Source organism: Myxocyprinus asiaticus, chromosome 12 (genome assembly GCF_019703515.2).
Source record: "Myxocyprinus asiaticus isolate MX2 ecotype Aquarium Trade chromosome 12, UBuf_Myxa_2, whole genome shotgun sequence".
In the NCBI taxonomy this organism is placed as follows: Eukaryota; Metazoa; Chordata; class Actinopteri; order Cypriniformes; family Catostomidae; genus Myxocyprinus; species Myxocyprinus asiaticus.
In genome coordinates this window covers 19,695,760-19,709,908 of record NC_059355.1, presented here as the reverse complement: position 1 = coordinate 19,709,908, position 14,149 = coordinate 19,695,760, and positions in this window count along the sequence as shown.

Below are 14,149 nucleotides of genomic sequence, written 5' to 3'. Positions count from 1 at the left end.
CACGAGGCTGCACTTGAGAGCAGCGATGAACTGCGTCTACACACGGCGAGCAAAGTTGCTGGAAGCAAATCCCGGAAGTATTTCAGAGGTATTTCTACTCCTGATGATGTCATGGTTGAGGGACATTCTGTTGTGTGCCTCATCCAATAGGAGTTGAGAGTTCGATCCTTTAGTGAGCAAGGCTTCATGGAATTTGTAGTCTGTTTTGACTCCCTTTGTTTGATTTTGGCGCGAATTTTATCAGTAAAATGTATTACTTGGTATGTGGGGGACTGAGTTAGGTTTTACGACTGTGTTAGGCCTGCCTGTATCTGAATACATGAGGCCCAACACCAGCTACACAAGAACACTGCAAACTTCACAAACACAACACAACATCAGCATTGTCAGCACACAAACTCACAGCACCTCCATGCCTACAACCCCTCAGGCTTTACTAAACCCCAAGAGGAAAGACAGCAGCAGCAGGCAGAGCCATCCACCTACCACAACCACAGAGAACAGAGGAGAAAGGACAACACTGTCATCCTCTGTGACTCCAACGGCAACCACCTCGACCAGAGATGGCTGAGGAAATTCTGGTGTTCCACCACTGGTTCTGCTCTGAAGCTGTTGAGAGAGGGTGTATTGGGCGCACCCTTTCACATCATACTGCACACCAGGACAAACGACCTCAGCACCAGAAGAGTGGATGTCGCTAAAGCTCTGTCCGACGTGGTGAAAACAGCTTCCAGGATCTACCCCAGTGCTCAGGTCATCATCTCTAACCTTCTCCCTCGCAGAGACATTCCACAAAAAAATCATTAATGCAATTAATACAGAGATAGCTAGTGTTTGTGCACCAGTGTCAAATGTACACATTGCAAACCATCAGCACATCACCCATGAACATCTATATGACCGCCTGCACATTCATCGAGAAGGCATGAGACTGTTTGCAAAATCCATCAAGGACACCCCCAGAGAACACGTCCTTTAAGACAGGAAAGGGTCACACGGCATCCCGGCAGATAGTCAGACAGCTACGCTGCTGCTGTTGCTGGTAGAGGTAGTTCAGAAACCGGTGACCTCAGCCAGATAAAAAACATGCTGAAAATTATGTGACAGTCTGTTAGTTTAATTACCTACAATGTGAGTTTAGTAAAGCATATTCTTTATTCCTTTATTATTATTATTATTATTATTTTGTAATGCATTTTAATTGATTCACTATAATTCAAGACAATACTGGGTGGCAAAATCATGTATTATTCTTTCTGGTACATTGAAAATTTCTCAATGTCTTCATTTAAAATAACATGCTACAACATTCAGGGGATGTTCTCGTCATCTTTTGGAGAGAAAAGTACTAACCCTGATTTTTTTAATATTATATATAGTTCAGATATAATTATATTACTTGAGACATGGAGTAATTTAGAGTCTCAAACCTACACTCCTTCAAACTACAGAGAGTTATTTATACCTTCAATCAAAAACCCTCATGTTAAAAATGGAAGAGATTCAGGAGGAATCATAGTTTGGTTTAAAGAGCATCTTTTTTACTACATTAAGCCTGTAAAAAAAAAGGGAAAACACATATCTGGATGAAATTTAATAAGGAACTAATTTGTTCAGATGAGGACACTTACCTATGTGCAGTGTACATCCCCCCATACGAGTCCCCAGGTATTATTAAGAGGACACCTTACCTACAGTCAGAGATCATTCAGTTTCAGTCTCTAGGCTCTGTACTGTTAATGGGGGATCTGAATGCAAGGACTAGAAATGAACCAGACTACATTAGTTCAGCTGGAGATAAATATATTAACAGCACACAAATACAGCAGAATCAACTATTTACTAAAGCACATCAAAGCTATGACAACACGATAAACAGATATGGGAAACATCATGCAGCTCTGCAAAAGCCTGGGTTTATATATAGTTAATGGCAGGACAAAGGGAGACCCTCTGGGTCGATTTACTTATTGCTGACCTTGAGGCAGCAGCAGAGTGGACTACGCTATAACAGATATAGACCACAATAGGATCAACTACTTCATGGTGATGCCATAGCTTCCTTTCTCAGATCACAGTCACATAGTCATTAGTCTAAACAAGTCAGCAAATCTGCCATGTTCCACGTGATCAGAAATTTAAATTGTATTCCCTCCCCAACAAATTTATTTCGAAAAATTACAGTCCTGCACGGTATGAAGCTGTGTTCCACAGCATTCATGTTCAGAAAATGATAGACACATTTTTCTACACCAAATCTGGACTAGACAAAAAAAGTATCAATTTGGCAAAATAACTGTTAACTGGAGTCGCGTGGTGCCATGCGAGGGTCGGACGTGTGAACGGCGAGCTCTGCGTACTTTGCTAGTTTTTAATACTTTTTTAATGCTTTTGTGTCATAAACCGGTGAGATTCGATACACCCTGTTCCATAACTGTTCTAGTTAGACAATATGTCAAAGAATTCAAAATCCTCGGGCACTGGAGACATTTACGTGCTCAAGCAGAAGTCCCTGAGTAGGCCGCAAGCCTGGGACTCGATTTGGACAGTGCAGTGAAAGAGATTCAGCGTCAACTGTTGAATATGACGGTGACGTTGACGAAGGTCATTGCTGACTTGGAGGATCTTGCTGTAATACGTCGATTGATCACTGCCATGGAGACGAAATTCACTGAGTTGGATACAAGAGTGATGCATGTCGAGAAACGGATCAATTATCTGGAGTCATCGGAGAGGGAATTAGCTGCTAACCCGCTAGCATCCAAGGTAGACTTGCAGCATCTCTGGGAAAAGTTGGAAGACCTTGAGAATCGTAACCGGCGAAACAATGTCCGAATTGTTGGAATTCCTGAGGACGAAGAAGGACGAGATATGGTGAAATTCCTAGACGAGCACTTCCTGAGTCTGCTCGACATAACAGCTGGAAATCGAGCAGAGCTCACAGAGTCCTGGCTCAGAGATCTGTGGAGGGAGACAGGCCCCGATAAATTCTGGCCAAATTTCTGAGATCATCCGATAAAGATCTCATGTTATGCGAGGCGAGGAGTAAAGGAAGGCTTTCTTGGAAGAACCACAGCATGTTCTTGTTCCTAGACTTTGCGAATTTGATTCAAGGAATGCAAGAAACTCTTACATCAATGGAAGGTTGCTTTTACACTGATGTTCCTGGCCCAACTGAGAATAGATACTAAGGATGGCCGCAAAATATTTACATGCCCACAGCAAGCAATGTCCTTCATAAAGTCAATGGAATGAGTAAGTCATTGTGTGATACTCTCTATGCAGCTGAGTGGGCCTGACTCACTGAACATTCACTTGACTGTCCGAGGAAACTGGGCGCCTTTTTTGTTTCTTTTTGTGCTGGTTCTGCCTAGCGGATGGAGTTTGTTTTGTGGGATAGCACTCCTTCGGGACAGTTTGTGGATGAATCTGCACGTTCTTTGTGCTTATGCCTCCTATTGGATGGAGTTTGTTTTGTGGAATATTTCTTGCAAAACATTGGAATGATTAGGTCATCTGCGGCACTCATGTAACAGCCGGCTCACTAAACATTCGCTTGACTGCCCGAGGAAACTGAACGTCTTTTTTTTTTTTTGCTGGTTCCGCCAGTGGCTGGAGCTTGTTTTGTGGAGGAACACACCTTCGGGACAGTTATGTGGATGAATCTACACAATCTTTGTGTTTATTCCGCCTATTGGCTGGAGTTTGTTTTATAGATTATTTTCTGTTGTGTAATTCTGTCTCACAAAATTTTTATAGAAGCACAGTACTTGAGCAATCTGACAGCAAAGTTGTCACGGGCTCTCATAGGCGTACATGGACTGTTTAGAAGGATGGATGCCAGTTGGCGCTGTCGTGCGTGGGGTTAATGCACACGTTTTTCTTTTATCTGTTTTTTTTTTTTTCTGGGGGAAGTTCGGGGGTGATTGTTGCACCAATGTTGGAATGTGGTCTTTATAATTTTATTTTTGACACAATATATTTTTTCTAATATGTCAAAATGTCAAATGTTAATATGAGTGGATTGTCTCTCTCCATGTGAATGGGTTGGGGAACCACATAAAAAGAAGGAAGGTTATTTATTTTCTTAAACATAAGAAATATGATATAGTGCTTCTTCAAGGAGTGCATCTTTCCACCTAACGGGCTTTTTTTAGATCTTGAAAGGATGCTGCAAGCCACTGGCACCCCTCATGATATAATATTGGGAGGAGACTTTAATCTATTGATGGACTCAGTCCTTGATCATAGTGAAGCAAAAGTGTGTAAGCTCCCTAGAGCAACAGTGACGCTTCACAGGATGTGTAAAAATCTTGGTCTTACAGATATTTGGAGACTTTGAACCCATCTTGGAGGGACTATACATTTTTTCATCAGTCCATAAGATTTATTCTAGAATAGATTTTTTTTATTTTCATCTGTTGTTGATTGCTCAATTGGAAACATTTTAGTCTCAGATCACACCCTGGTGAGTTTAGAGGTGTTGCCACATATGGAGAAAAAGAAATCATATAGTTGGCACTTTAATGTATCCCTTTTGCAAAATCTTGAATTTCAACAAATGTTAAAGGCCGAAATCAGTGTTTATATGGAGACAAACTGGTCCTCATTATCCTCTGTGGGCATGGCTTGGGAGGCACTGAAGGCGGTTCTTAAGGGTTAGATCATACAGTATGCTTCATTCATCAAACAATCCAATGCACGAGAACTCATGGAGTTGGAAGGGAATATTAAAAGTGCCCAGGCAGAGCTGGAGCGCTGAATGTCGTCTGATGGCCTCAGAGAATTGACCCGATTGAAATACAGATATAATACTATTTTGTCACGGAAGGTGGAGTTTTGGCTATTCTGAGCAAGACTTTGAGTCGGGGGACAAAGCAGGAAAACTTCTGGCTAGATATAAAGCAGAGAGTGTCTTTTTCTACCATTCCCTCAGTGAAATCTGCTGGTGGTGAAATTTTTACCTCGGCCATTGATATTAATAATGCTTTTAAAGAATTCTATCTTGTTCTCTATAGTTCCACGTCTTCGTTTACTGATGAAGATATTAGAAACTTTGTGGAACCATTAGAACTCCCTAAACTGACGACTGAGGAGGAGCTTGGCGAGGTAATTAAGGCCTTGCCTACAGACAAGGCTCTGGGGCTTTTATATACTTTTATTGGATGGATTAAGTTACTTTATTGACACCCGGTAGCGGTGGTACAAACAAATGGATTAATTTCAGATTATTTTACTCTGGATAGGGGCACCCAGCAGGATTGCCCTCTTTCCCCATTATTGTTCTGTCTTGCCCTGTAACCATTAGCAGCCGCGATAAGAAGGGAAGATGATTTTCCTGGGGTGGTCGTGGGAGGTATGGTGCATAAGCTTTTGCTTTACGCAGATTATATTTTATTATTCGTCTCCGACCCCATTAGATCTATGCCTTGCCTCCATAGAATTATTCATTCCTTTTCTAAGTTCTCATGATAAAGAGTCAATTAGTCTAAATCCGAAGCTTTGGCCCTGATGGCATACTGCCCAGTAACGGCTTTCCAATCGGGCGCAGGGCATTAAGTATTTGGGCATTTTATTCCCAGCAAATTTGTCTAATTTAGTTAGAGTTCATTTTGATCCCTTTTCGAGCAATGTGGGCAGGTTGGCTTCATTACATTTATCTATGATTGGGAAGATTAATGTTATTAAAATGAATTGTATTACAAAATTGAACTACCTGCTTCAATCTCTCCCTGTAGATGTCCCCCTCTCTTATTTCAAGCAATTTGATAGCATAGCGAAGTCCTTCATTTGGAATGGTAAGCATCCTAGATTACATTTTAATAAGCTAAATAGGCCAATTGACAAATGGAAATAGTAGTAGGTAGTTGAATTTTGGAATACAATTCATTTTAATAACATTAACCTTTCCAATCATCAATAAATGTAATGAAGCCCACCTACTCACATCACTCGAAAACCTTTTTATTAAAGGGTCAAAATTAACTCTGACTAAATCACACAAATTTGATGGGAATAAAATACCCAAATACTTAATGCCCTGTTTGGGCCATTGAATGACGCCCGGCTGGTCAGAGCCAACACTTCGGATTTAGACCAATTAACTCTGTATCCCGAAAATTCTGATAATTCTGTGGAGGCAAGGCATAGATCTAGTGGGGTCGGAGACAAATAACAAAATATCATCTGTGTAAAGTTAAAGCTTATGCGCCACACCTCCCGCCGTCACCCCTGGAAAATCATCCTCCTTTCTTATCGCGGCTGATAATGGTTCCAGGGCAAGACAGAACAATAATGGGAAAGAGGGCAACCCTTCCGAGAGTGCCACTATCCAGAATAAAATAATCTGAAATTAATCCATTTGTTTGTACCGCCGCTACAGGGTGTTTATAAAGTAACTTAATCCATCCAATAAATGTATTTCCAAACCCATATATTTCCCATTCTACCATATCAAATGCCTTTTCGGTGTCAAGTGAGATGGCCGCGACCAGAGTCTGATCATTCACCACTGACCACATAATATTGATGAGACGCCTAATGTTGTCAGAAGAGCTGCGGCCCCGAATAAACCCCACCTGATCTATATGTATAAGAGATGTCATAACTTTACTTAATCGGTTAGCCAGAATTTTTGACAACATTTTTACTTCTAACTGGATCAGGGAAATTGGACGGTAACTTTTACACTCGCTTGGATCTTTGTCCTTTTTAAGAATCAGACCAATCCAGGTCCTTTAATGATTCCGTATAAACTTCTAACAATATCTCTATCAGTAGATGAAGAAGTGGAACTATAGAGATCAAGATAGAATTCTTTAAAGGCATTATTAATATCTATGGCCGAGGTAAAAAATTTCACCACCAGCAGATTTCACTGAGGGAATGGTAGAAAAAGACTCTCTCTGTTTTATATATATAGCCAGAAGTTTTCCTTCTTTGCCCCCCCGACTCAAAGTATGACTGTCTTGCCCTGAATAACCAAAACTCCACTTTCCGCAACAAAATAGTATTATATCTGTATTTCAAACAGGTCAATTCTCTGAGGCCATCAGACAACATTCGGTGCTTCAGCTCTGCCTTGGCACTTTTAATATTTCCTTCCAACTCCAAGAGTTCTCGTGCTTTGGATTTTTTGGTGAATGAGGCATACTGTATGATCCGACCCCTAAGAACCGCCTTAAGTGCCTCCCAAGCCACAACCACAGAGGATACAGTTGGTCTCCATATAAACATTGATTTCAGTCTTTAACATTTGTTGGAAATCAGGATTTTGCAAAAGGGATACATTAAGGCACCAACTATATGATTTAATTTTCTCTGTATGTGGCAACATCTCTAAACTCACCAGGGCATGATCTGAGACTAAGATGTTTCCAATTGAGCAGTCAACAACAGATGAAATGAGGGACTTGATCATCAAAGCCCTGATCATCAGCATTAGTTGCATAAATATTAGCCAAAATCAACCTTTGCCCCTGAATTTCTGCTAAAACAATAATAACTCTTCCTAATTTATCTTTAATCTGTTTGAGACATTTTAATTGTAGATGTTTATTTATCAATATAATGACTCCCCTGCTCTTACTTGAGCCAGCACTAAAGAAAACATGTCCACCCTATATCTTCCCAAATTTTTCAGCTTCCTGCGGGGAAAGATGCGTTTCCTGGAGAAACACTATATCATATTTCTTATGTTTAAGAAAAGAAATAACCTTCAATCTTTTTATGGGGTGTCCCAACCCATTCACATTCCATGTGGAGAGAGACAATCCACTCATATTAACATTTGTCATTTTGACATAATAGAAAAAATAAATTGTGTGTCAAAAACAAAATTATAAAGACCATATTTCAATATTAGTGCAACAATAAAACCCGAACTTCCCCGAACAAAACAAACAGAAAAAATTAAAAAGTGCGTATTAACCCCGCACATGACAGTGCCAACCGGTGTCGATCCCCCTAAACTCAAAGAGTCCATTTACGCCTATGAGAGTCCCCGTGACAAATTTGCCATCAGATTGCTCAAGTCTGGTGCTTCTATACAAAGCGGAACCAGCACAAAAAGAAACAAAACAGGCGTCCCAGTTCCTCGGACGGTCCAGTGTATATTTAACGAGTTGAGTTGACACAGAGGCCACATAAGAAACACACCATGATTTCCTCAGTCCATCAACTCTATAAAAGACATCGCTTGTTGTAGGCATGTAGATATTTTGCGGTCATCCTCATCACTAGCCAGGAACTTCAGTGTAAAAGCAATCTTCCGTCAATGCAAAAGTTTCTTGAAGGAGTGTCACTCCACAAAACAAACTCCAGCCACTAGGCGGAACCAACACAAAAAGAAACAAAAATGGCACCCAGCTTCCTCAGACAGCCAGAGTAAGTACAGCAAGTCAATCCACTCACATGAGAATGTTTTTCTGAAGGACAGTGCTTGCCTGGGGCATAAAAATACTTTGCGGCCATCCTTCATATTTATACTCAGTTTGGCCGGGAACATCAGTGCAAATGCGATCTTCTGTTGATGTAAAAGTTTCTTGCATTCCTTAAATCGATCACGTTTCTCTCTTGTCGATTTCACAAAGTCTGGGAACAAGAAAATGTTGTGATTCTTCCAAGAAAGCTTTCCTTTGCTCCTCGCCTCGTGTAACACGAGATCTTTATCGGATGATCTCAGGAATTTGGCCAGGATTGATCGGGGCCTGTCACCCTCAGCCGATCTATGAGCCGGAACCCTGTGAGCTCGCTCGATTTACAGCTTATGGCCTGTTATGTCGAGCACACTCGGGAAGAGCTCATCTAGGAATTTCACCATATCTCTGCCCTCCTCATGCTCAGAAATGCCAACAATTCGGATGTTATTCCTGCGGTTCCTATTATCAAGATCTTCAAGTTTTTCAAGAACGTGTTCCAAATCAACTTTGGTCGCCAGCGGATTATCAGATAATTTCCTCTCCGATGACTCCAGATAATCGATCCGTTTATCAACATCTGCCACTCTTGTAACCAACTCAGAGAATTTTGTTTCCATCGCCATAATCGATCGACGTATTACAGCGAGATCTTCTAAGTCAGCAACAACTTTCGGCAGCATCACAAACATGTTGGACAGTTGACGCTGAATTTCTCCGGCCGCACCATTCAAATCGAGTCCCCGGTCTCCAGAGCCCGAGGATTTTGAATTTTTTGACATATTGACTTCAAAGAGCAAATATGTAACAGGGTGATTCAAATCACAAACCGGATTATAAGACAAAAATAACTAAAAACTAGCAAAGTGCGCAGAGCTCATCGCCTACACGTTCGCTCCTCGCATGGCATCACATGATTCTAGAAAGATGCTATTCTTAAATTATTTAATCTCTTATTAAAATCAGGACACATTCCTGGGAATGGGAAGGACAATCAAATCACCCCAATTTTCAAACAAGGGGACAAGTACAACCCAAATAACTATAGGGGCATTACAGTAAGCAGCAACCTCGGGAAATTATTCTGTTGCATTATAAATATGTAACGATGGCTGGCAACAGGTAGATGTTGAAGATGAAGTGTAGAACCCAAGTGCAGTTTATTTTACAGCATGGAATCTAAAAATCGTAAAACCAAACGTAAACAAAACAAAACATGAACATGAACGACTTGACTTGACTTGACTTAGTTACACCAAACAATGTTACATTAACAATACCTGACAAGAGACAAAGGCAAACATGAGGGCTTAAATACACAGACATGGGTAACAAGTAAACAAGACAACCAATCACAAGACTGAACTAATAATAAGACAATGAACCAATGAAAACAAGACACATGAACATGGAGGGAAACATGAAATCACATGACCAGGGGACCACATGACAAGATCACATGACAGGAACAAACATGGCATGGAACAAAACACATACAACCCTGACAAAATAACAGATTAGTGAAATTCATTCAAGAACACAAGACATTAATAAATGTCAAAATAGGGGGCCTGGTTAGCTCCACGAGTGAAGACATTGACTACCACCCCTGGAGTCGCAAGTTCGAATCCAGGGCATGCTGAGTGAATCCAGCCAGGTCTCCTAAGCAACCAAATTGGCCCGCTTGCTAGGGAGGGTAGAGTCACATGGGGTAACCTCCTCGTGGTCACTATAATGTGGTTCTCGCTCTTGGTGGGGCACGTGGTGAGTTGTGCGTGGATGCCGCGGAGAATAGCGTACTCCACACGCACTATGTCTCCGTAGTAAAGTGCTCAACAAGCCACATGATAAAATGCGCAGATTGACAGTCTCAGACACGGAGGCAACTGAGATTCATCCTCCGCCACCCAGATTGAGGTGAGTCACTACACCACCACGAGGACTTAGAGCGCATTGGGAATTGGGCATTCCAAACTGGGGAAAAAAAAATCTTTTTTTTTTTTTTTAAATAAAAATAAATAAATGTCAAAATGGATTCATGCCCAAACAGAGAACAACAAATCATATATACACACTCCACTCACTTATACAGAAATATGTTTCGCAAACAAAACAAGGCAAAATATTTGGCTGCTTCATTGACTTTAAAAAGGCCTTCAATTCTGTTTGGCATAACGGACTCTTCCTTAAATGCATCCTATATCTTTGATAATTATTAATTATTGCTAATAACCAAACCCGCTCCTAAACAAAGCACCCAACATTACAGTCAGGGGAACAATGCTTCATCATGCCAAATGCTATAATTATTTGGGTCTTACAATCTCTGCTTCAGAACAATTTGATTTGGCAAAAAAAGATCTGACTGACAAAGCCCATAGGACATATTATAGTATAAGAAAATCATTATTTAAATTCAACTCATGTTAAATTAACATACTTCTATATGGCTGTGAAATCTGGGGCCCCAAATATAAATATAACACTGAAATCCAGAAGAGAGCAGCTAAGTTCTGGTTCCATTTGTCAGACACACCTCCAGATACCTACCATCACTGTGCCTTTAAACACAGGGCAGCACACCCAGAGAGTGACCCTATGCACTATTTAGTAGAAAAATATCAACTAAATTCATCCATCCAGTTCAGAATGGCAAGACTGAAACAGACAGAAAGAACAACCAAGGAAGAACACATTCATGATTGGCAGCACAAAGTCACACAAGTACATAAATTAAGCTACTTCCACAGAATCAAGACTGATTATAAATTGGCACCATATTTGATCAATATTAAAAACTATTGACAAAGAAAGATACTGTCAAAGTATCGTCTGAGTGAGCACAGTCTGTCCAGACGGGCCAACACAGACAGAACTGGAGACCCAGAGAGGACAGACTGTGTTCACACTGCACTGAAGGAGTCGTGGCAACATTGTACATTGTATACGGTCATGCCAATAAAGCTAATTTGAATTTGAACTGGAGAGAGAGAGAGAGCGAGGTGTAACGGTGACTCTTATCATCAACTATTTTAGGCCTGGTTGATTGCAGATTTATTTTCCCAAGGGAGTGTGCGCATGAGTGTGTGTATGTGTGTATACGTGTGTGAGAGAGAGAGAAATAGGGAGAGGAGAAAACTGCTCTAGACACAGCTGTCACTCAGCACAAGTATGAAATGGCTAATTTCCGCTTGTAAGCTCCCTGGGGTGCAATTCTAATGTATGCATACATTGGACACACCTTTATAAGAGAGAGAAGCGACAGAGAAAAGTGACAAAGGGCAATATTGTAAGTACAATACTTCTGTATAAGCATGTATCAGAGACAGACTGTGCTGGACATATGTCAGAAGTAACAATCTGAAAGAGAAATCCAGCAATGAAAATAACAACAGCTCTGAATAGACGAGACAAGAGAATCCAGCCTGACAGAACAAAGACAGCTCTCAATAGTCGGCTTGTTTTGTAGCTGTCAGCACCACTGCCAGTGTGTGAGAGAAAGAGATTCCAGGGTTTAAATGTCCCCTTTGCTCCTTCCACAAAAAGAGTATTTGGCATTTTGTCAGCTCCGCAAAGGAGAGAAGGACAGACCTTTGGTGGAGAAGAGGGTACACAAAGATAATTCATCATACAGTGAGTGAGAGAGAAAGAGAGAGGAGGGGGTGATGTTGGGGAAGCCACCAGCCTGTTCCCCTCCCCCTGCCTCTCTCACACAGCAGCTTAATAAGTCTGTGTCATCAGCCTGAAGATTGTGCATGTGCATCTCTGTCTCTGTGTGACTACTTCATGTGTCTGGGCAAACATGCCTGCATATGCAGATACACAGGTGAGGCACATTAGTATGTGTGTGTATGTGTACGTGTGTGTGTGTGTGTGTGTGTGCACATTTGTAATTGGCAGTGGTTTATGGATTGCTTGCATGCTGGCATACAGAAAAATGGCATGTCATCGTATCCAATCTGTCAATGGCAACATACAGACAGACACGCTTAAATTCAAAAGGGAATTACCACACTGTTCCCTCTGGAAACACACACACTAAACACAACTCCAGATGCACACTCCACCACTAATTTCACACAAACACACAGCATATACGGCAAGTACATGAGAAGAGAGCATAGACACCTGGATTGGTCATAGTAGGCACACTACACACACATTGACTGAAATGGTGCCCCCCCCCCCCCCCAGCTATTGTATGAATATATAACTAAACTGAATAAATAATCTTCACATGAGTGCATATCTGCTTAAGGGTTTGTCCATTGAAAAGACTTTGAAAAAGGCTTTTAATGTGTTCAGTGTCATGTAAATGTACCTTACTATGAGAGCAAGAACACGCTGAGATATAACCAAAGCACAGAAAGCCGTCTGCCCTTTAAATGCAATTTCCTGAAACAAGTCAGAGGGATTGAAATGTTGTTTCCTCTCATAGCAGACATATTACTGCACCCAGCAGACAGACAGACAGACAGAGAGAGAGCCAGACAGAGAGAGAGAGAGAGCCAGACAGAGAGAGAGAGAGACAGAGAGAGAAACTCATCCAGAGTGGAATAGGAGGAAAGACATATGATATCATAAAAGACATGTACGAAGACAATAAATGCTGTGTTAAGATTAATGACAAAACAACCAATTATTTCAATCAGACCAAGGGAGTTCGTCAAGGCTGCAGCCTCAGCCCAACTCTATTTACTATTTACATAAATTAATTGGCCACAACTCTCAAAAGTCACCTTGCCCTGGACTGATCTTAGATGGCAGAGAAATCAAATGCCTCCTTTGCGCTGACGACCTCCTGCTGCCGTCACCTAATGAAGAGGGACTACATGAAAGCCTCTCGATTTTAGAAAAATATAGCAGTGATTGGGCTTTACCAATAAACATGGAGAAGTCCAAAGCCATTGCTCTCTGTATTTTACTTTTTCATTTGTTTCTGTTTTATTTTATTATCATTGGTATTTATTTATTGTATATACATGTTTTTTATGTTTGTAATATGTTTATTACTCAATGCTTTGGCAACATTGTACATTGAATATGGTCATGCCAATAAAGCTAATTTGATTAAACAGCTGGTTAATTTTGGCAGTGCTCCCAAACCTGTAGTTTTATTTTTCTTATTTTATTTTTTCAATATTATGTGCAGCTCTCTGGAAACTGGGGAGATACATACAGAAAACACACACACGTGAAAAACTATTCAGACCACAGAGGGCTTCCTTTGCCCTACTAAAAAAAAAAAAAAAAAAGAACTACGTGGTTTAATAAAAAAAAAATCTGATTGCCAAATTCATTACACTCAACTAAAGCTTTTCTGAATTAATGCCGACATTTAACACAGAAAAGCGCTCTGGCTGGCATTACAATTTTAACTTAAATTAGACAAACATGAACAAAGTAGAGTCCTGGCTGCTTTTTTTCAGCTGGTTCTTTCATTTTTTTTTATTTTTTTTTTTTTTAGGGTTGAGAAATGTTGATACCACACAAATGATCAAAGCTATATCTATAAGTGTTTTTTATTTATTTATTTATTTATTTTGCAGAGCTGGGGAAAAACCTCAAGCCTCTCTGTTTTCACATGGAATAGAGGGTAGGAAATTATCTTTCTATATGGGAGACTTTTATGTCAGCTTGGAGCACATGTAACATTCCATTAAAGCCTTAAAAAAAATCTCTTCTAATAAAGGTTCCAATCAGCCTAATGCCAAAGGAATTTCTTTTTAATC